At 40.4% G+C, this 21,802-nt stretch overlaps 1 protein-coding gene across 7 annotated transcripts in view; it reads right to left on the bottom strand.

The window, feature by feature from the left end:
* Positions 1-19,665, bottom strand: part of Rgs6 (regulator of G protein signaling 6) — a 586,626-nt gene extending 566,961 nt beyond the window's left edge. The window contains exon 1 of one of the 7 annotated variants that reach the window (XM_040275504.2): positions 19,476-19,665. The gene's annotated coding sequence lies outside the window, so the exon portion shown is untranslated. Of the gene's footprint in view, positions 1-18,254; positions 18,279-18,419; positions 18,619-18,777; positions 19,305-19,475 lie in introns of those variants that run through there. The other 6 variants (XM_078050459.1, XM_078050462.1, XM_078050463.1 and 3 more) reach the window with 6 other exon arrangements.
* Positions 19,666-21,802: the final 2,137 nt, after the last annotated feature.

The following is a 21,802-nucleotide window of genomic DNA, read 5'->3' as shown; positions in this document are numbered from 1 at the left end:
ATGCAAACTCCTGGTTTCCATGTTCTAGAAACTCTGATCCAGTAGGCCTAAGGGAGTCCCTGGAGATTTAGAGCCCTAATGCTCCCCAGGTGATTTGGAAGCATAGCCAGGTTTGGAAACCACTGACCTGGATTCCATCCACCTGATCCCTTCATCTCACCCCCACATCGCCTCACGTTGGGCAGACGTGCATGCTAAGGGCCTTTCAGCTTCCCCTGTATTAAAGTTCAATGTAATGAATAAAGCAAGGGTCCTAGAGTCAAAGAACTGGCTCTCGATCCTAGCCACATCACTTGTGTACTGTGTGATCATGAGCAGCGTGGAGGCAGCCTCTGAGTCTCTGTCTGCTCTTCTGTCAAATGGAACAGATGCTAATCCCCCTATAGCAGAGGTTCTCAGCCTTGCCTGCTCATTAGAATCATTTGGGCAGCTCAGTCAGAAACTGCAATAGGTGGATGGTATTACTCCTACTCTTCAGAAAAGAAAATAATGGAGACTTGAGACCACAGAGTGACTTGTCCAAAGTTGCACCGCTTAGCCAAGGAACTAAAAATTCCAGCCCAGACTTAAATCCAATGCCCAATTTTTCCAACCTGTCAGTCTTAGTCTCCAGTGAAACCACCTGCAGAAAGTATTTAACACTCATCTGAGTTTCCTTCATTCTACTTTCTAGAGTGTCAGAAGTTGACTTCTCCATGCTAATCCAACCCGAAGACATAAATAAATATCATCTTAGCCAATTGCTGCAGCTCCCTGACAGCCTGAACAAATTAGTCTACTGAAGCCACAAATAAAAAAAAAACTTGTTTTTGTATTCCCTATGTTAAACAAAGGTCCTAAAATGTAAACTAGGAGGAAAAAGTGAAAAGTTCACCACATAACAGAACCTACATGGCCCTGGGAGGTTCTCACGGTCCTGCGCTCGCGGTCACTGCAATTTGCTGCTGAAGGTCAAATTCATCCAGGCATCTTCTCATACCAAGGCTCTGAACCCCACACTGCTCAGGACACCCCCAGCCCCACTGATTCCCTGTAGACTCTTCCTGCCCTTTAAAGTCTTCTGTAAATAGTATGCCCCTCTGTCCCTCCACCCCCTCTCTGAATTTTGACCTTTGGTGACCTTAGTGGAAACCTGCCTTCCCCCTGAGGACATCCATCTACTGCAGCTCTGGTAACCACACCCCAAATATCTCAAGACCAGGAAGCAAGAGAGGCATTCCCTTGGCTCTCCACTGCTGCCTTAAAAGATTTCCCTCCCTTTCTGCTGGACAAATCTCAACACATGCACCCCCACTCTGCCCACCTTCCCTCCTGCCAGCTCATTTACCCAATACTCACTGCGAACAGTCTTCAAACTTACTTAGACACTAACCTATGGAAACTATAGGTTGTTTTACTTTCCGTGGCTACATCTCCCTCTGCTGCCTTCACTTTCTTCTCTCAATGGCTCTAACGTGATAATCACCCATAATTACTCTTATGCAAATATCCTCCATCCCCACACCTATCTCTTTCTGTCTCATTCTATCCTGGCAAACCTCCAACCCTAACCCTAACCCTCCCTCCCCTTTGCCCTATCCAAAGTTCCTCCTTTCCTCCTGTGCTCTCCTACCTCCACCCCCATTATGGATCAGCATCCACATATCAAAGAAAACATTCGGCCTTTGGTTTTTTGGGGATTGGCTTACTTCACTTAGCATGAGATTCTCTAACTCCCTCCATTTACCTGCAAAAGCCATGATTTTATTATCTTTGAATGCTGAGTAATGTTCATTGTGTATACATAATAAAGTTTCCCTATCTGTTCATCTACTGAAAGGCATCTAGATTGGTTCCACAGTTTAGCTACTGTGAATTGTGCTGCTATAAACATTGATGTGGCTGTGTCACTGTAGTATGCTGTTTTTAAGTCCTTTGGGTATAGAATGAGGAGTTGGATAGCTGGGTCAAATGGTGGTTCCATTCCCAGTTTTCCAAGGAATCTCCATACTGCTTTCCAGATTGGTTGCACCAATTTACAGTTCCACAAGCAATGTATGAGTGTACCTTTTCCCCCACATCTTTGCCAACACTTGTTGTATTCTTAATAGCTGCCATTCTGACTAGAGTGAAATAAATCTTAGTTTTGATTTACATTTCTCTAATTGCTAGAGATGTTGAACATTTTTTCATATATTTGTTGATCAATAGTATATCTTCTTCTGAGAAGTATCTGTTCAGTTCTTTAGCCCATTTATTGATTGGTTTTTTTTTTGGTGTTAAGTTATTTTATATTCTAGAGATTAGTGCTCTATCTGATGTGTGTGTGGTAAAAATTTGGGGGCTGGGGATGTGGCTCAAGCGGTAACGCGCTCACCTGGCATGCACAGGGCACTGGGTTCGATCCTCAGCACCATATAAAAATAAAATAAAGATGTTGTGTCCACTGAAAACTGAAAAATAAATATTAAAAAAATTCTCTCTCTCTTTTAAAAAAAATTACTCCCCAAATGTAGGCTCTCTCTTCACCTCATTGATTGTTTCTTTTGCGGAGAAGAAGCTTTTTAGTTTGAATCCATCCCATTTATTGATTCTTGATTTCACTTCTTGCACTATAGGAGTCTGGTTAAGGAAGTCGGGCCTAATCCGAAATGATAAAGATTTGTACCTACTTTTTCTTCTATTAGGCACAGGGTCTCTGGTCCAATTCCTAGGTCCTTGATCCACTTTTGAGTTGAGTTTTGTGCATGGTGAGAAGGGTTTCAGTTCATTTTGCTCCATATAGATTTCCAATTTTCCCAGCACCATTTGCAGAAGAGGCTATCTTTTCTCCAATATATGTTTTGGGCACCTTAGTCTAGTATGAGATAATTGTATTTATATAGTTAGTCTCTGTGTCCTCTATTCTGTACCATTGCTCTACAAGCCTATTCTGGTGCCAATACCATTTTTGTTACTATTGCTCTGTAGTATAGTTTAAGGTCTGGTATAGTGATGCCACCTGCTTCATTCTTCTTGCTAAAGATTGCTTTGGCTATTCTGGGTCTCTTATTTTTCCAGAAGAATTTCATGATGGCTTCTTTTCTATTTCTATGAGGAATGTCATTGGGATTTTGATTTGGAATTGCATTAAATCTGTATGGTGCTTTTGGTAGTATGGTCATTTTTACAATACTAAGAACAAGGGAGATCATTCCATCTTCTAACGTCTTCTTTAATTTCTTTTTTAATATTCTGTAGTTTTCATTGTAGAGGTCTTTCACCTCTTTCATTAAGTTGATTCCCAAGTATTTTTTAGACTATTATAAATGGGATAGTTTTCCTATTAGTTCTAGAAGTTTTCTGGTGAAATTTTTTGGATCCTTTAGGTATAGAATCATGTCATAGTGATAGTTTAAGTTCTTCTTTTCCTATCTGTATCCCTTTAATTTCTTTCATTTGTCTAATTGCTCTGGCTAGAGTTTCAAGAACTATGTTAAATACAAGTGGTGAAAGAGGGCATCCCTGTCTTGTTCCAGTTTTTAGAGGGAATGCTTTCAATTTTTCTCCATTTAGAATGATGTTGGCCTGGGTCTTGGCATCAACCAGCTCATCTCAAGTTCACGACCACAAACATTTTGGATGAGTAGTTGACACTGTCCATCAAACCTATGATATTTTCCTGCCAAGTTTCTTTCTGACTTTCTGAACCATCTCATCTTCTTCTTGCCCAACTTAACACATAGTCTCAGCTGACGGACTTGCTTCAAATTCACTGAGGAACTGGAAGCCAGCAGAAGGTAAGTCCCCCATCTTCAGACACCCTCATCTGAGCCACCGTGTTCTCTCTGTCTTGACTTCTCATATCGGGGAAAGTGTTGTTGAGAAATTGTTCCATTTGTACTCTTAAGCATGGTTCTAGTACATTCCCACAGATACCTTACCACCACAGCAGCAGGACTCCAGTTGAACAGATTGTACAGCTAAAAGACCTCCAAGACATGAGCTCCCTAAGAAGAAGTACCTAGAGCAACCTGAAGTCCAAAGAAGAGGCAAAAAGAAAAACAATAGCAGACTTCAAAGCCGCTGGTACCTACAACTTCCAGCTCCAAAAATATTAAACACAGCCCGACTCCTCACCAGACTAAATAAAACCCCACATGAAAGGTCTGATTTGCCTCTGTTTCTCTTACTTAATAAATCATGGGTGACTATCTAGAGAAACTTACAGTCATGTTAAAAGGCAAAGAAAACCACATCCTAAATAGACAAGTCTTCACCAGAATCAGACTCAGACATCACAGATGTTAGAATTACCCGTGTCATTAACTGAGAGAAAATTTCAATATGATTTAAAATGTCAAGGGCTCTAATAGAAAATATAAATGGTAATGAAAGCAGAGAGATAGGAAATAGGAACTCTTCTTTAAAAACTACTCTAAAAAGGAAATGCTAAAAATAAAAAACACTGTAACAAATGAAGAATGTTTTCTGTGTTCTCATTGGCACACTCAAAATGGCCAAGAAAAAAACCAGGGAGCTTGAAGGTCAACAAAAAAATTCCTAAACCAAGAGAGAGAGAGAGAGAGAGAGAGAGAGAGAGAGAGAGAGAGAGAGAGAGAACGAACCATGAAATAGTATCAAAAGACGCCACATAAGTGTAATCAGAATTTCAGGCAAAGAAAGAGAAGGTGTAGAAGAAATATTCAAAGGCATAATGACTGAAAAAGTTACAAAGGAATGACATACAGCAAACCACAGATCTGGGAAGATTCTAAAACACCAAGTAGGTTAAATACCCAATACATACAAACCACAGAAAACCAAAGACAAAGTCTTGAAAGAAGCCAGACCCTTTACCTACAGAAGAACAAGGATATAAAGTATAGAAGACTTCTCATCAGACCCCGCACAAGAGGGCAGATTGAAATATTTCAAATGTCAAAAGGAAAAAAAAAAACTCCCACTGAAAATGCTTCATCTAGTGAATTTATCCTTTTAAAGTGGAGGGAAAATAGGACTTTCTCAGACAAGCAAAAACTGAGGAAATTCATCACCAGCAGGTTTACCATGCAAGAAACGCTACAAGAAGTCCTTCAGTTGGGGGAAAATTATATAAGTCAGAAATATGAATCTACACAAAGAAAGAGTGACATCAGAGAAGGAACAGAGGTGAAATCAAAATCTTTTATTTTTTTTATTCTTCACTGATTAAAAAAAATAGATTCTTTTGAACTATGTTCATGGAACAGAAGGAAAAAAATTTAAAAACTAGCATACTAATGCCTAACAGAGTTCTGGAGTAGCCCTTGACATTCATGGAACACAATGGGTAGTAAACCAGAGCCTCTGGGATGAATGTAGCCTGCTGACTGTTTTTTCTATGCTCTGGATGCAAGAAATGGTTTCTTGGTCTGAATGCAAGAAATTTTATTTCTTAGGAGGATTGAAAAAAGTTGAAAGAATGATAAGATTCTGTGACATATGAAAATTGTATGAATTTGCATTTGTAATCATGAATCAAGTTTTATAAATAAAGGCCCATTTCTCGGGGCTGAGGTTATAGCTCAGTGGTAGAGCGCTCACCTAGCATGCATGAGGCACTGGGTTTGACCCTCAGCATCACATAAAAATAAAATAAAGATACTGTGTCCACCTAAAACTAAAACGTAAATATTTAAATTTAAAAAAAATAAAGGCCCATTTCTTTACTCTTTACCTATGATGAATTTTCCATGCAATGACATAATTCGGGAACTGTGCAGCCCACAAAGCTCAAAATATTTACTATTTAGTCTTTCACATTAAAAAAAATTTCTGTCTGGGGGAAAAAGTCCAAGAACTTTATTTTTCAGAGGATGACACTAAGTTCTGGGAAGTTCAAGTGGAATTCTAATATCACCCTGTTGGTTAATAGCAGAAACAGCATTAGAACTTGGGTCTTGAGCTATCTAATGCTTCTCCTCTTAAATTTTGTAAGTATGGGTTCTAAGATCTGAGTTGCTAATACTACTGACGACAGACACTGCAGAAGTAACATTTTATTTTTCTCATTTCATATGAAAGATAGTATGACTGCTAGAGAAGAAGTAGGAGTGACAGAGAAGCTTTGCCAATTTTGATACACAAAAAGGGGATGACTAAGAAATGAAGAGGATGACATGTTCCCAGGGGACCCAAGCTGAAAAGCACTCCTATTGGTTTTTTCTTTTTTTTTTTTTTTTTTAAGAATGTCAGCTTTATTTCTTGGGATCTCATTGTTTTCTTTCCTTTTTTAAAGAACAGGTAAAAATCAGTCTGATTAGCTCTTAAAACTAAGCATTTAAATGTAATACAGAGGACATCTCTTCTAGGACCCTATAATGCACACCCCTGGAGCAGCGCAAAACTTAACAAAAGAAAAATCTCTTCATAAAGCTCACCAGCCAGAAGCAATATAAGTCAAAGAAATAACAACTGAATAGGTTCCTAGGGGGTTGTTTTACAGTTTTACTCATACCGTGTAGATGGAAGACAAAAATAGTACAATTAGAATGGACCACTTCCTACAATGGGGAGCTACCTTGTAAAAGTCTATCCCTCAAGAACCATTTGAAAAGCTGGAAAGAATATAGAAGTTCCCAGCGCAGTGGGACATGCGGGATCAAGATCCAAAAGAAAAGGGAAGCACAGAGGTGAGACTGATAGTCCACGTAGCTATTGCTTCAAGGTATTGAGTCGAATTCAACATCAAATCATGAAAATATTCTCAAGAGAATTTTGAGTGTTCGGGAACTTACTTAATCTGACAGGGGACATTTGCAAAACACCTACAGTAACCATAATATCTAAGAGTCAAATTGTAAAACTTTCCCACAGAGATCAGAAATAAAATGAGGATACTCACTCTCACTTCTATTGTATTAAAGGTTTTGGGCAATTCAACAGGCAAGAAAAAGAAATAAAAGTCACACTAATTAGAAAGAGAAAAATGTAAATTGTTTTGCAAGTTAATTCAATTGTGTGCAAAAAAATATGAATAAAAATCTTCACAGAACTACTAGAATTAAGAACTGAATTTAGCAAAGTCACTGTATACAAGGTAAACATCTGAAACTCGGTTGTACTTCCATATATCAGCAACAAATGCTCCAAATGCCCAGAAAATGATAGCTTTGTAAAGATATTTATAAATGCAAAAATAAATTTCAAACACTAGGAGTATATCATTTTGAAAGATGCCCAATATCTTTACAACATAGAGGGATATGAAAATACTAACAGAAAGGAAAGATCTAAATGAATGAAGCGATAAATCATATTAACAGACTGAAATGGCAAACAAGGTAATGGTGTTAATTTACTTTAAATTTGGGCCGAAGACTTAATGCGATCTCAATCAAAATCCTATCAAAAGACAATTATAGCTGGGCACAGTGGCACACACCTATAATCCCAGAGGCTATGGCAGAAGATCATGAGTTCAAAGCCAGCCTCAGCAAAAACAAAGCGCTAAGCAACTCAGTGAGACCCCGTCTCTAAATGAAATACAAAATAGGGCTGAGGATGTAGCTCAGTGGTCAAGTGCCCCTGAGTTCAATCCCTGGTACCCCCCCCCAAAAAAAAAGACAATTATAAAATGTATACAGTAATGCAAATGACCAGGAATAAGCTATTCTTCAATAAGAACAGGGTGGGAGGACATAACGCTACTGGATAGCAAGACTCCCTATAATTAAGGCAGCACTAGGATAGATCAAGAGAAACTAGGAAGCACAGAGAGAGACCTATTTAAGTGTGGTCACCTGATTGATAACAAAGGTGACATTTCAGAGCAGTAGAAAAAGGAGAGAATTTTAAATACATGGCACTGGTTTAACTGGAAATCCAAAACCAAAATAAATATGCATGTTTTTCCCTCATCTTAGACCAAAATCAAGCCCAGGTGGAATTTTTGACACCAAAAGGCAAAACAATAGATCATCTATAAATTAAAATAGAGTGGTTATCTGACATTATCTTATGAAGGCCAAGAAAATAATAAGCAACACAGGAAGAGACTGATAAATTGAGTTGTATTTATAGTAAGATCTCCTACTCATCAAAATAGACTGAAAAGTGAACCATGGAGATAGGTATAGGTATCTTAAATACAAATAGGAAAAGGTCTCTTAAATACAAATGATGAGTAAAACTATTTTTATTAGAAATTTTATTTTTTAAAAAAGAAGAATCTTGGGATAGCATTTAATTCAGGGTTAGAGCACCTGCATAGCATGAACAGAGCCCTGGGTTCTATCCCTGGCGCTGCAGAAGAAAGAAAAAAGAAAACTACAACTCCACTGAATAGACAATTAATAGAAAACTAGGCAATCAACTTGAACAGGCATTACAAAAGACAAATTGGGGAGGGGGGTGTCTACAATCAGCCAGCGGTGGTAATCCCAGCCATCTTGCAGGCTAAGGCAGTAGGTTGGCAAACACAAGGTTAACCTCGGCAACTTAGTAAGACATTATTAAAAATGACCAAAACAAAATATTTAAAAGGCACATCATTAGTCATCAGAGAAATGCAAATTAAAACCATGAGATACCACGAGATATACACCAGAATATCTAAAATTCAAAAGCTTGACAATCCCAGTCTTTCATATGGAGAAACAGAATACTCATCAACTGATGATAGGAGCATAAACTGGTACAACCACTTAGGAAAACTCTTTGTAAGGACCCACTAAATCTGAACATGAGCATGTTCTATGACCCAGCAATCCACTCTCAGAGGTATACCAAACAGAATTGCATTCCTGATATGCATAAAGCTATATGCAAAAAATGACTGTAGTAGTACTATTCATAATGTGCCTAAACTAAAAATATCCCTTATAAATAACTATATTCAGAATATCACAAAGTAGAATGATGGGCAGCAATAAAAATGAATAAATTACTGATTGATAACAAAGGTGACATTTCAGAGCAGTAGAAAAAGTAGAGATGAATGAATCTCTTAAACATTGTACACAAGAAGCCAGAAAAAAAGAGTACATACATATCAATATTTCATATACTTCAAAAACAAGAAGGCTGATGTGTTAGAAATCAGATTAATGATTACCATTGGAGAAACAGGGTGTATGTTTATGGGTAGGTTTGGTGGGGAGAAATGATAATATTCTATTTCATGATCTGGGAGAAATATCATGGATGTGTTTTTATTGTTTGAAAATTCATGAGGTGGTGATTTGTGTGCTCTTCTATAAATGTTATACTTTAATAGACTTGTCTGATTAAAATCAAAGAAGGTAAATAAATGCAGATCTAAATAAATGGAATAAGGGTGCAATGTCTTTTTCTCAGGGTGGCACTTGCGCTGTCCCATGGAGAGCAATGCAAACAGTGGTATCAAAACAGGGTTGAGGTTAGAGGGGTGGTGAGGGAGCAGAGGTGGTGTTCGTCACCACTGGCTACACCTGCAGTAGGTATAGACGCGACCCTCACTGAATGAGAGCAGAATGAAATGGAGAACAGCAATTAAAGGAAGGCTTTGCAAGAATTAACTTATATTAGTGCTCCCACAGTGGCTGAAATTCTCGGCATCCACTCTTACTTTTTTTTACTGTCCTGCAATAAAAATTTTAGAAGATTGAGGCAGTTTTCATTTCTGGTTGTCCATTCCATTTCACAGCAAATTTGCTGCTTCTAGAAAAGAAGGACGGGGCTGTGACCTGACCTGGCCAGAATGTGCTTGATCTTTGGACGCACAGACTGGACCAACCTAGTCATGTGACTAATTAGGACCAAAGCCCTTCCCTGAGACTGAGACAAGGACACTGGAAGAAGGAAGATCCCTTCCCTAAGAAGCGAGTCATGGTTTGAGTATAGGGACATTAGTGACCATTTTCTTTTTCTTTAGTGTCACAGAAGGAGGAAGTCAAGAAGACCAAGCATCAAGTAAGAGTGCCGGTGGGATCATTTAAGCCCTGGACGCAGCCATACCTGAATTCTCAGGTATATGGCCAGATAAACGTATTTTTGAGATGTATAAATTTTCAGTTGGGGTATTATTGGGGTTTTGTTTGGTGGGAAGGTCCTGATCCAAGAAAACTCTGAATCGCCATCATCACCACCCTTATCATATGTCTGAGGCATGCATATCCCTCCTTAGACTGGTCTTCAATTTGCATTTCTAGTCTTATCAATCACTTTTCATCTTCACATATCCAACAAAATGGCTAACCTCAACCACAGAGAACTTTCCCCAGCCAAAAACTCCCAATAAGCAAAATTCAACTTAAACCAGTCTCTTTTCAAATACATTATTGAAGAGCCAACTGGTCATCCCTGTTAAGGGGTATTAGAAAATAAAGGAAACTGGGGATCAGAAACAGATTCCTTTGAAGTGGGAGAGGGGGGTTGTATGGCAGATGGCAGGCAGGGGAAGTGGCTTTTGCAGAGAAGTTTTTGAAAGCTAAAGGAAGCCAAAAAAAAAAAAAAAATACAAACCTGAAATTGACAGCATATGCTTTGGCATGATGCTAAATACCCTATGCATTGGGGTGAGATTTCTGAGGACTTCCTAACCAGTCATGCCAAGTAAGTTAAATCAAGCTCATCCAACGACTCATCCATTTTACCCTGGAGCCACAGAGAGACTTAGGCGTCAGCAGTCAACCCCTCCATGTCCAAAGGTCTGAAAGGCAGTGAACCTTTGGCCAGAGCCTAACATGGTGGGGGGGGGGGACATGCATATGTACTGGGAATTGTGCTTTGGCTGTAAACAAAACCACCAGCAAGCATTTCATGCATGGGAGTGGGATCCAGGAAACCAGAAGCCACAAGATTCACTGTGGCCTATCCCACCAACCCAGGGGAGGAAGTGCCACTCATCATCTACCTTTGTTTTCTCCCTTTTACTTTCAGGGAACAACAAGTACTTATTAAACACTTTTGCCTTCAACCAAGACTTCCCTCATCCCTGTTTTCACTCAAGTTTTAAGTTCCTCCGTGCAGACTTCTGCCAGAAAGGTTTTTAAGGATCTGACCCTCTGCAGGGTGTACTAAGTATTCTCTGCACACTGCTTTTACGTGATCACTCCTATCCTTTGATTTGCACTGAAATGCCTCAAGTGCACTCCTGCCCACCCAGCCCCTGGCCCCATCCCATAGGCCCCACACTTGACAGTCCTCCAAGGCCTGGATCATTCGCTCAAGACCTCTGGAGAAAGTCCTCAGTGGGAAGGAATCTTCCTCATTCCATTTACATGTGCCTTCCTTACCAGGCTGTTTCCCTTTTATCTCCCACAAAACTGCAAGCTTCCTGAACACAAGAGCCCTATCTGATTAACCATCACCTAGAAAAGGGTCTTTGGTTGTGAGACTTTATGACCTCATGTGGACCAGCAGGACAAGGAGCAGAGAAAAACAGCACAGATCATAGGCTCACTGTGACCTGGGATGGGGAACCTCCCCAAGTCCGTGAAGAGCCGATCATGCATTCCACAGACTGTCTTCAGATACACTCTTTCAGTAGTGCCCCCAGAGCAATCAAATTTCTCAGCTCTATTCTATTCTGCATCTGGGAAGAATGCAGATCAATACTGCTAATCTACTTTTTTTCTCATGTCACGTACCCCTGGCTGTGGGCAAACGCCAGCAGGTAAGTCCCTACACTACCTGTTGTACTGAAAATGAAAGTACCTTCCCCTTAAAAAAAATCTAAAATATAATCAATACACTTATTCTTTGTGAAGGCGTCCTTTCTATTTTGACCAGCTGCTGAATCAGTCTTTGTATTAGGATGTATGGTCAGCAGAATGAGGGCGTCTTCCTGCTTGGTTTGGAATCTGTAACGTGGTAGCACTTACGTAGCAGTTTAGGAGAGAAATACATTGGATTTTTTTTTTTAATTGTGGCCTATTTTTCTAGAGAGGTCACACAGATCAAATGTAGTCAGCTCGAGTGTTTCTCTTGGATTGGTCAGTGCAGATCGACATTATGTTTTTCTAATTAGAATTAATTAATGATTAAAAATGGATTAAAATATGACAATAACAAGCCTTTCTGAGCAGCCCTGTTTCTGTCATGATTTTATCACCATCTCCAATACGAGGCCACATACTCAGGCCTCACCCATCCCTAATGCCCTCCCAGACCTGGGGTCCAGCCCCAGTTGCCATTTATCATCACACATCGGTAATTGTTAGGAAAAAAGGAAGTGTTATTGGACACCCATGTCTCTTTAGAACAGGTGTCAGAGGGCCCATGTTTCAAGAAAAAAAAAAATGGGTATAAATGTTTTTCTTTCTGAGAATAAAACTTTCTACATATTTAACACAAAGGATGTTAAAAGAAAATTACAATGTAAGTTACTCTTGTGACAGAAACTACACTTGTTTCTCCCATTTGCTTCACCTAACTGGTCCTATTAAGGACTTGAGATTGCAATTCATCTCCTAATGCTTTTTTCTTCCTTCCTTGACTCCACAAATCATTCTCAATTACTGTAAACCAGAATCTGCAACAGATGCTGAAGTTATAGGAGGGAATAAAACAGAATACCTGCTCTGCTGGAATGTGCATACTAAAGGAAGGAGACAGATGATATGTAAATGAAGATAATAATACAAAGTCCTGGTGGCAAAGTTCTGCAGAGAAAGAGCTGGGAAAGACAGAGCAATGAACAGGGACAGGGGTTAGAGTTGTCTGGGATGACTCTGAACTTTGCATTTTGGGTTTTTTGTCTATTTGTCTATTTGGTTGTTATTGTTGTTAATGCTGGAAATTGATCCCAGGGTCAGTCCCCTGTATTCTAGGCAAGTCCTACCACGAAGCTACATCCAGCCCATTATGTCAATTCTTACTCTGGAAGTAAACAATTGGCTTAATAACCAATTATTATTAACACTTCTCACCTAAAAAAAATAATAATAATCTTGGTATATTCTTTCTTTCTTTCTTTCTCTCTCCCTCTATCTCCTTCCTATTTCCTAAAGCTTTTCTCTTCCAGATCTGACATATTCTCTCTCCGACTGGAAAGGTACCCTGCTTGCCTTATCGTTTATTTGCTCTATGCATTTTTCCCAATCACTTATCAGTCTTTCTTGTTGATTTTATATTCATTTCTATCATCTCTCCAAGATGATGAAAGCTGTCTCTCTTTATTCCCTACCTTGTGATATTTCAGAGAGACTCAGAACTTTGGGATCAGATAAGATCCAAGTTTAAATGCTGGCTTCTTCATTTGGTAACTATCAAACCTGCAGCAAATGGCCAAACCTGTTTCTCACCTTCAGTTTTCTCACCTGTAAAATGGGGAAAATGCTCCCTAACTCCTGGGAAAAGCTTTGATCTACAAAAGCTGTACAGATGCCGGTTATTGTTTTTTAAGATCAGTCCTCCACTATATGACAGATCCACTGCTTTGTAGGCTGCGCAGCTTTTGCATAAGTAACTAATTTTTAATCAAGCATTTAGTATGTGTGTAGCCTTGTACTGGAGATGGTGATCAAATTAGGACCAAAAAAAAAAAAAAAAAAAAAAGCAGACAAATAGACCACAGCCCAGTGAGAGAGGCACAATTCGTGCATAATTACAAATGAGAATGAGGATCTCACTATATCATGGACCTGGATCTAGCCAGGTAAAATCAAGCAAGAAATGACTTTTAACCACTCATACTCTTCATCCATGACCAAGCCCTTTGCTGCATGCTTAACCCATACTGGTGTTATTCCACACCAACACTAACCCCTCCTTCCTCCCATTTCTTCCCCCACCTCCACTCTGAACATCAATAACTCAGTCAACATTTACCAAACTCCTACTATCTGCCAAGCATCATAAGAAATGCCAAGGATATAGAGAAAAGGGAAAAAAAACATGGACTTGCTCCAGGTGTGGTCATAATCTGGCTCAAGAAGTATCAAGGTAGCAGAGTCCCCTTGTTGACTCTTCTCTTCCTTCTGGTATTAATGACCCTCAGGCTTATGTAGCGTCTTTGCCTATTGCAAAGGAGACCTGCCCTATTTGGCCCTCTCCTTTTAAATGTCTAGGCCACTTGCTTCCTACAACCTCCTCAAAACCCAGTTTTATAACCGTGGAGCAGGATTCTCTCAGAGGGACTTGGAGTTCTTCAAATGCTAGACTGACAGCGAGTCCTCACAGTCACACCTACTCAAGAGGCAGAGTTTTTATTCTTATTTTACAGATGAGAAAGTTGATGTCAGAAACATGATGAATAGGGTTTTTAGATGATGCCTGTGGTACTTCTTTAAGAGCAAATGATAGTGGTACTGTCTGAGCTCCGGGTTACAGGGTCATAGATGTCCCAGGAATTTCCAAAGAAGGCCTCCACTAGCTGACATCCTCATAGAACACCTCATCTCATCAGGGTCTGTATAATGAGCACTTCCACTTGGGCAAGAAAACAGTCTTTGCAGGAGGGATATACTAGTAAGTAACAAAACTCAACTATGGACAAACGTGAAAGTGGCTTTTCCTTTGAAGGTTTTACCAAAGTATTTAGAGAAGCCAAGACAGTCCCCATAACTCATTTTAATAGCAATGGTTAAAGGAGCATCTAGCTTGTCCATAGTCAAGTATTTGCATTTTTTTTAAGTTTCCATGCATAAAAGTGGATATTTTTCCTACCCTATGAATCTAAGAAATAAATACAAACCCCCCCAAACAAGAAATAAGTACAAAAAAAGATTAATTTTTTTATTCAAAACGTATCCCCACAAGGATGATCAAAAATTCTAAGGCATTTCAGCCAGCTGAGATCTCCTAGCTATCAAATGCTTGCTCAATGTCAGTAGAGGGACATGGTAAAGAAAGCCCCCTCCCCCCAGTTCTGATCTGGAAGGCCTGGTTCTGATTTCTCATGCTGCCACTTACTAGCCTGGTGGATTTATGTAGGTTAATTTGTTTCTCTGTGTCTTAGTTTACTCAATCTTACAGAATGGCCATGGGGCTCTAATAACTATTGTTTTGCCTTTTTGGGGGTGGGATGACAGCAGGGGTATCATTGCTTGCTTTTCTGACTGTTTCAGTAGTTAGGGTCATTATCAGGGTACTTCCCCTGCTACAGCCACCCTTTGGTAAGCTAATCTGTGGGGAATGAGTTCTAGGATTCCCAAGATATCAAAATCCTGGATGCTCACATCCCTTATACAAAATGGTATGCTTGCATCTAACCATCACACATTCTTTCCTACACTCCAAATCATCTCTATGATAGTGGTACTGATACAAATGTTATATTCATAGTAGTTATATTGTTTAGGGAATAATGATAAAAGAAAAAGTTGGTACATGTTTAATACAAATTCAATTTTTTTCTGAATATTTTTGATTTGCAGTTCGTTGAATGGACAGATGCAAAACCCATGTGTGGAAGGCCAACTCTATGTGGCAAAAAATGAATTGCCTCTCATAGGTCTCAGAGAGGTAACTGAGAAGCATTTGGTGTGCTTTGTGGTTTGTGACAACTCAAGCAGGTACTCCTAGTTATTTAACATAACTCAATAGGTTTAATGTCCATTTTAACTGTCTACTTGTAAGCATTTTTGTTCTCCATGCAGTTTAAAGAACTGGGTTTCATGACTGATAAATACTCTTATTATACAGTCATTATGGTTTCAAATTCTGGATGATGATTCTCTTGACTAGTTCAAAAAGTTTTCCCCATGGGAAAAAAAATTGATACTGATTCAATAAATTTTTCCTGAATACCTATTGGCAGGTACATGGCTGGGCATGTGATAGATGGATGCAAAAATAAAAAAAAATTAAAAAAACAAGTGAAACAGGACTTTTAGCTCCAAGGAATTTCTTCTCTAGTTCTATGTGGTACCCAGGTCAGCAGGATCAGCATCATCTGCAGACTGGTTAGAAATGTAAACTCTTGGGCCCCACTCCAGGTCAACTGTCTGTCTGAATAAGCCCTCTGCAAAGATCACCCTCCTCAAATGTCAAAGCAACACATCTATCATGAGCTCAAGGAGCCAAATCATAAAGTATCTTTGTCCTTTTGAGGAAACAGGGGTCTCGGGGCCACATGAGAAATTGATGGCAAAATTGCAATCAAAACTCAGGTCTCCCACCCAAATGGCAACTGCTCTTTCTACTTCTTTTCTGGTGCTTCACTGTGTAAATCTGATGGGGAGCTCCATGTATAAACTAGCCCCAAAAAGGCAAACACTGATTTTCAGAGAGTAGAGAAAGAGAATTAGTACTCTTTGAAATAGGGCCACTAATAAAAATTAAAAGGTGATCTATCAAAATCATCCAGTAAACTAGAAGTAATTTCCCAAACCTTTAATATATATCCAATTTCTATTTATAAGATTTGAAGATTCTGTGGGGGAAGGGTAGAAATTCAATGAAGATGTGACTAATATCTAAAAGAATGTACAATTCAAAGAAATGTTAGTGATGGTTCATCATCTGTGGGAATTACAGAAAATCTTTCTCTTTTTTTTTTTCCTTTGTATTTTCCTGAATTTTTCCCAATACCAAGATACTACTTTTATATTCAGGAAAAGAAAAAGAAGGAAAAATGCTTTTGGAAATGTTATAGCCATATCACTCAATATGCAGATTTATTTTGTATTTTGTATTTCTGTTTCTTTCCATGCAGCAGGATAATGTGTATGTAGTAATTATTTATATCATGCCATATGTTACAGTGAAGATGAGATTCAGTAAATATATTCCTTCCAGCTAGCCCTCAAAATAAAGAGGTTAAATGCATTCCTAGGTTCAAAGCACTAAGAATTAAGACAAACTAACTGAAGCTAAAGGAAAAAAAAAATAATCCCAGTACTGAGATCTCAGAGCACATCCCTTTTCAAAAGCGTTTATGTGACACATGGCTCCTTATTCATATCTCTCTGATGCTTAACCCCTGGCATAAAATGAAATGTTCAGCAATTCCTGGCAAAGTCTTCAGAGTTCAGGGGATAAAATGCATGGGAGAAGATCGGAGAGATAAGAAACAAAATGATCCTACTTTCACATAAAATTCAGTCCCTGAGGGACAATAAGACATTCGAAATTTCTGGCAAATTCCAACATCCAAAATATCTTTTATGTTTTTCTTTTTCAAGAAATGTTTGCTCACTTAAAATATATTTAGTTGGCTATTTCATCCACAAATCACAGATAAATAAGTTGGACTCAGCTGAAGAAACATTTCTTTCACAAAAGCATTGTCATTTTTGGAATTTTTCACTGGATAAGACATATTGATTGCCTCAAAAAAACACTAACATTGTTTTACTGAAACTCTCAGCAGTACAAATTCAGTGAATGTTAATTGAAATTTCTAAAAGGAAACAGGAAGTAAAGTTAAGAGCCAATGGAATGAATATAGGAAAGGAAACACCAGTAGCCATCTCCTTCATCAAAATACCCTGCAATTGTTGACATTTCTAGAATTTGCAGACTCTTTCAGGTATTGAGGGTAAACTCTCTCCATATAGTTTATAGTCCATGAGGTCACTATATTTACACAACAATTAACCTTAAGAATAACAGAGAACTCAAAAAGAATCTGTGTTCCTGGTTTTGCTGGTTCAGCAAACAAGCTTTGGTTTACAAAGGTGTCTCTCTAAAAATAAATCTCTGAATTCCCTCAACCCTCCACTTTCTTTTGCAGGGTAGTCCTTCCCATTGCAAAATTTAAAAATGAAGAATGAGAATAAAGACTGTACAACTTGGAAGGTTTCCCACCAACAGCCCAGTTCCCATTCCATATGAAAATTATTCTAGAAAAGTCATCTTGTCAACATACGGAGCTAAACCTTAACTATTTCATTTCAGTCTAACAATTTTTGACAGATCATGCACAAACTTGTAGCCCATTCTCTAATGCCATTCTGATACAAGCTCATTCATCTATTTCTCATCCTCTCTGGAGAGAGAAGGTCCACTGTTGGGTTTTATGTCATCCTGATGATTTTTACAGTTTACTTTGGAGCTGCTAAAAGGCATTGATCAGAACTTACCTGAAAATCCAACTCCTAAGCATTGATAAACGCTGAGGGAACAATTCCAAGCCAACACCAAGATTCAAAATATCTTCAATTTGTAGTATAGAAATGCCACTCGTCTCAATGAAAGAAAATCATGTTCCTTCTCCATCAAATTAAAACCCAAAATACAGCAGCTTTCATTCTGAACAAAATTCAATTTTCTGGGTCACTTTCCCCACCTCTCTGGGCCACTTTTTATGCAGCCTAACAATGACTGTAAACAGGGTCTCTACACATAATCAATTTACTTGACATCCTCTCAGAGCCAAGAATACCTACCTTTTCCTTTCCTAAGGCAGGTCCCAAATAACAGAACTCACCACCCGCCCCTGCCTTCCACACCTCACCACGGAGACTCGCCGCCTTCTCTTGCAAATCACAAAGGGGCGAGCTTAGTCAGAGAAAAAGTTAATGAAGGTCCACTTTTGAGGCAAATCGCCCTACCTGGGATGACAAAATCGGACGACTTGGAAGAACCTTTAAGCACCTTCGCTCTGCACCCTCGTCCTGGTCGGTGAGCGCTTCACACCCAGAAACCCAGGAACATGATTTATATGCAGACCTGCACCCATCCCACACAAGTCCGCTCGCCAGCTTGTCTAACCACTTATGTAAGCTCCTCTTCCACAGTCCCAAACTGCAGACACACACCGGCACCTGTCACGCATCTGAAATGGACAAGCACCCACACCCAGGAGATGAAATCAACACATATGAATGGGTGTGTGTGTGTGTGTGTGTGGAGGGGTGCTGTTTCAAACCATCTTTTCCCCCGTTTGTTTCCAGTCACAACTACAATTACCTTAGCAACCAAAGAATTGCCTTGACTCTCTTCGCTTCTCAATTTCTCTTAAAGCCAAGCTTGCGCCAGGGTCATGATAAAGCTAGAGAAGCCCAGGGAACCGGGAACCCGCAACCTCCTGGGGGCGGAGGGGAAGTCTAGTCCGTCTCCGCGCTGCCCTCCAATGTCTCGCCTCCTCTTTTCGACTTTCCGTGGTGGCGAGCGCAGGGATTCAGCGAGCGGACAGCGAAGCCCCGGGCCCGCGAGGAGGCGCGGCGGGTCGCATGGTGCCAGGGCGCGGGGCGCTCGGGGTGTCTCCAGCGCGCTCCGGGCGGGCCTGGCTCTCCGCGCTCTCCCGCACTCGCGCTTCGCCTGCCTCTGCCCGCCCGGGGCCGGCGGGCTGCGCGGAGGTGGGTCCGCCCCCTCGGCGCCCGCCGGCTCCCGCAGCTGTGGGAACCCGACGCCCGGGCGGAGCTCTGGCCGCCGAGCAGGGCCGAGCGCGAGGAGCTGCCCCAACTCGCGGAGCCGCTCCGCTCTGCCGCCGGCGAACTGCTGCAGCGGCGCCCGCTGTCGGGTGCCGAGCGGAGCTGCAGCCCCGCGCCCTGCGCACCTGGGCGCCGGCACCTGGGTCCCGGTCCGCACCGTGCAAGGAGGGGCGGGCGGCTGGGGCGGGGCCGAGTCACCTGAGCACGTACCAAGGGCGCCGCCGCTCGGCTCACCTGTTTCCAGAGCCGCGGAAGGTGCGGACCGGAGTTCACCGGGGGAAAAACAAATCTGGAGATTCCTGGCGCTCTAGTAGCTGCTGAGAGACTGATTCAACCAGGCGGAGATCCCTTTCATCAGTTTTAGCTGTCCTGGTAGGGAAAGTTTAGTGGCGTCAAGGTGATCTTAGGGATTTCTGGCCGGGGTGTTGTGCCTGGTAGCATTTGAATCCCTCACTGACGTGTAGCTGGCGCCCTCTAAATTAAAATGGGCCACCGTGATGTGATCATCAGTGATACTGTTACTAACCTCGTCATTTTTATTTATTCAACATTTACACCACACGCTGTCTTTGGAGTGTTTTTGTGTTTGTCCTTATCTTAAAATACTGCAAAAGGGCTTCTGAGAATGCTCAGACAGCTATTTTGGGAAATAAGACAAAAAGTTGAAGACAAAGTGAGGAAGGATAACTTGAGCTGACCATTTTTCTTCAATGTGGGAGTTTTGAAATTTGATGTTCGAAGATGTAGGAAGCTGTGGATGGAGGTGCGACAAGATTATTGGTACCGAATGGTAACCAGGGGATCTGGGTGCAACATCAATGTTATCCGTATGGAGAATTTAAGTTGTATTTTGTGTGGGGTGGGGAGACCTAACTACCTTTAAGAATGGGTGAACTGGATTTTCTTCATTCATAAGTTTCCAGAGGTTGAAAGTTTCCTTTTCACCATGCTTCTTCCGTCACTGCTTCTTATGCATAAATATGAGTCATGAGAAAACATCAGACAAATGCAAATGGAGAGAAAGTCAGGTAACTGGCCTGTTCTCTTTTAAAAATGTCAAGACCAGGAAAGTAAAGGTTGTTCTGTGACTAACGCGACAAGGCAACTAAATGCAGCTGGTAATCTTGAATGGGATCCAAGACCTGTTGATGACATTAATGGCCTAATCAGTGCAGTTTCAATAGAGTCTCTAAGTAAGAAGGATTAAATTAGATCCCTGTTACATTTCTGATGTAGAGATCGTTCTCTAGTCATTCAGGAGAGTGTCCTTGCTTTCAGGAAGCACACACTAAAGTATGAAGAGGTCAAAGTGTACCATCGGTTGGATCTGGAATGTGTCCGTAGGCCCATGTATTGGAAATTTGGTCCACAGTCCCTGGAACTATTGGGAGGTGTGGGCCCTTGAGAAGATGGGACCTAGTGGAAAGAAATTAGGTCACTGGGGCATTCCCTTGAATGCCAGACCTGGCCCCTTTCTGTGTTCCTGATGATGAAGTAAATAGTCCTCCTCTGCCCTGGGTTCCTGCCATGATGTACAGGCCCAAAGCAATAGGCGAACCGACTATGGACTGAGACCATGAACCCAAATCAACCTTTCCTCCCCTTTAAGTTGTTTATCTCCAGCATTTTGTCACAGCAAGGGACAACTGACAAACACAAGGACACCACCTTTTCAGCTTACTCTCCGTGAGCTCAGGAATGTTAACACTTAAATGGAGACATAAAGGAGCTCTTTGAGCTACTTTTGCAAGATTTTTTGTAATCCAACATTATTTCAAAATAAAAGGTTAATAAAGATACATTATGGTAGAATTGTTCTCCTTACTAAAAAAAGAAAATAGAAAAACTCAACTTCACTTTTCAAAAGTGTTCACTATGGGTTTCCTTTAACAATTGACTCACTGTTAGCTGTACTGAAAATATGATTTGATCTGAAAGTAGTAATTTGTGAATATATACAATAATTCAATTCAATTCAACTTTTCATCCATCCACCCAGCAATTATTAATGGCAAGCCACTTGCAAAAGAATCTTTCCTGAAATTCATCTGAAGTATAAAATGAAATACATTTTTTAAGTAAGTCCTGAATCTTTTGCCTACTTCATTATCAGACAAGGAGCTATAAGAAAGTGTGTGATAGAATTGATTGTGGTGGACCTCTTGGTCTGGGTGACGAATTGAACAGAAGAATGAAAATGAGTGGCAATGTAGTTTTAATAACTGCATTGACAGGCGAAGGAGAAAAAGATTGCTAGCGTCAGTGCCTTTGATGCATGTACATGGCAATTTATTGCGGAAAGATAATGAGCTTGGATATCAGGTGGCCCATTTCCCAGGACTGTGCACTTGTGACATTTACAGCTGATGCTCCTTTTTTTCCTCAAACCTCCATATTTTCCCTTCCTCCCATGTTAGTGCAGCCTTTTTCTGATAGCTAAGTACTGTGTTCTTTGCATTTTGACGATAAAAGAAGAGCAGATTCTGGATCAGTTTTGTATTATCTTAGGTTGTGAAAGGAAATAAATGTCCTCATAGGTACTTCAGGTAAGTGTCTTCTCA

This window comes from Ictidomys tridecemlineatus, chromosome 5 (genome assembly GCF_052094955.1).
Source record: "Ictidomys tridecemlineatus isolate mIctTri1 chromosome 5, mIctTri1.hap1, whole genome shotgun sequence".
In the NCBI taxonomy this organism is placed as follows: Eukaryota; Metazoa; Chordata; class Mammalia; order Rodentia; family Sciuridae; genus Ictidomys; species Ictidomys tridecemlineatus.
This window is presented reverse-complemented; position numbering and strand designations above follow the sequence as displayed.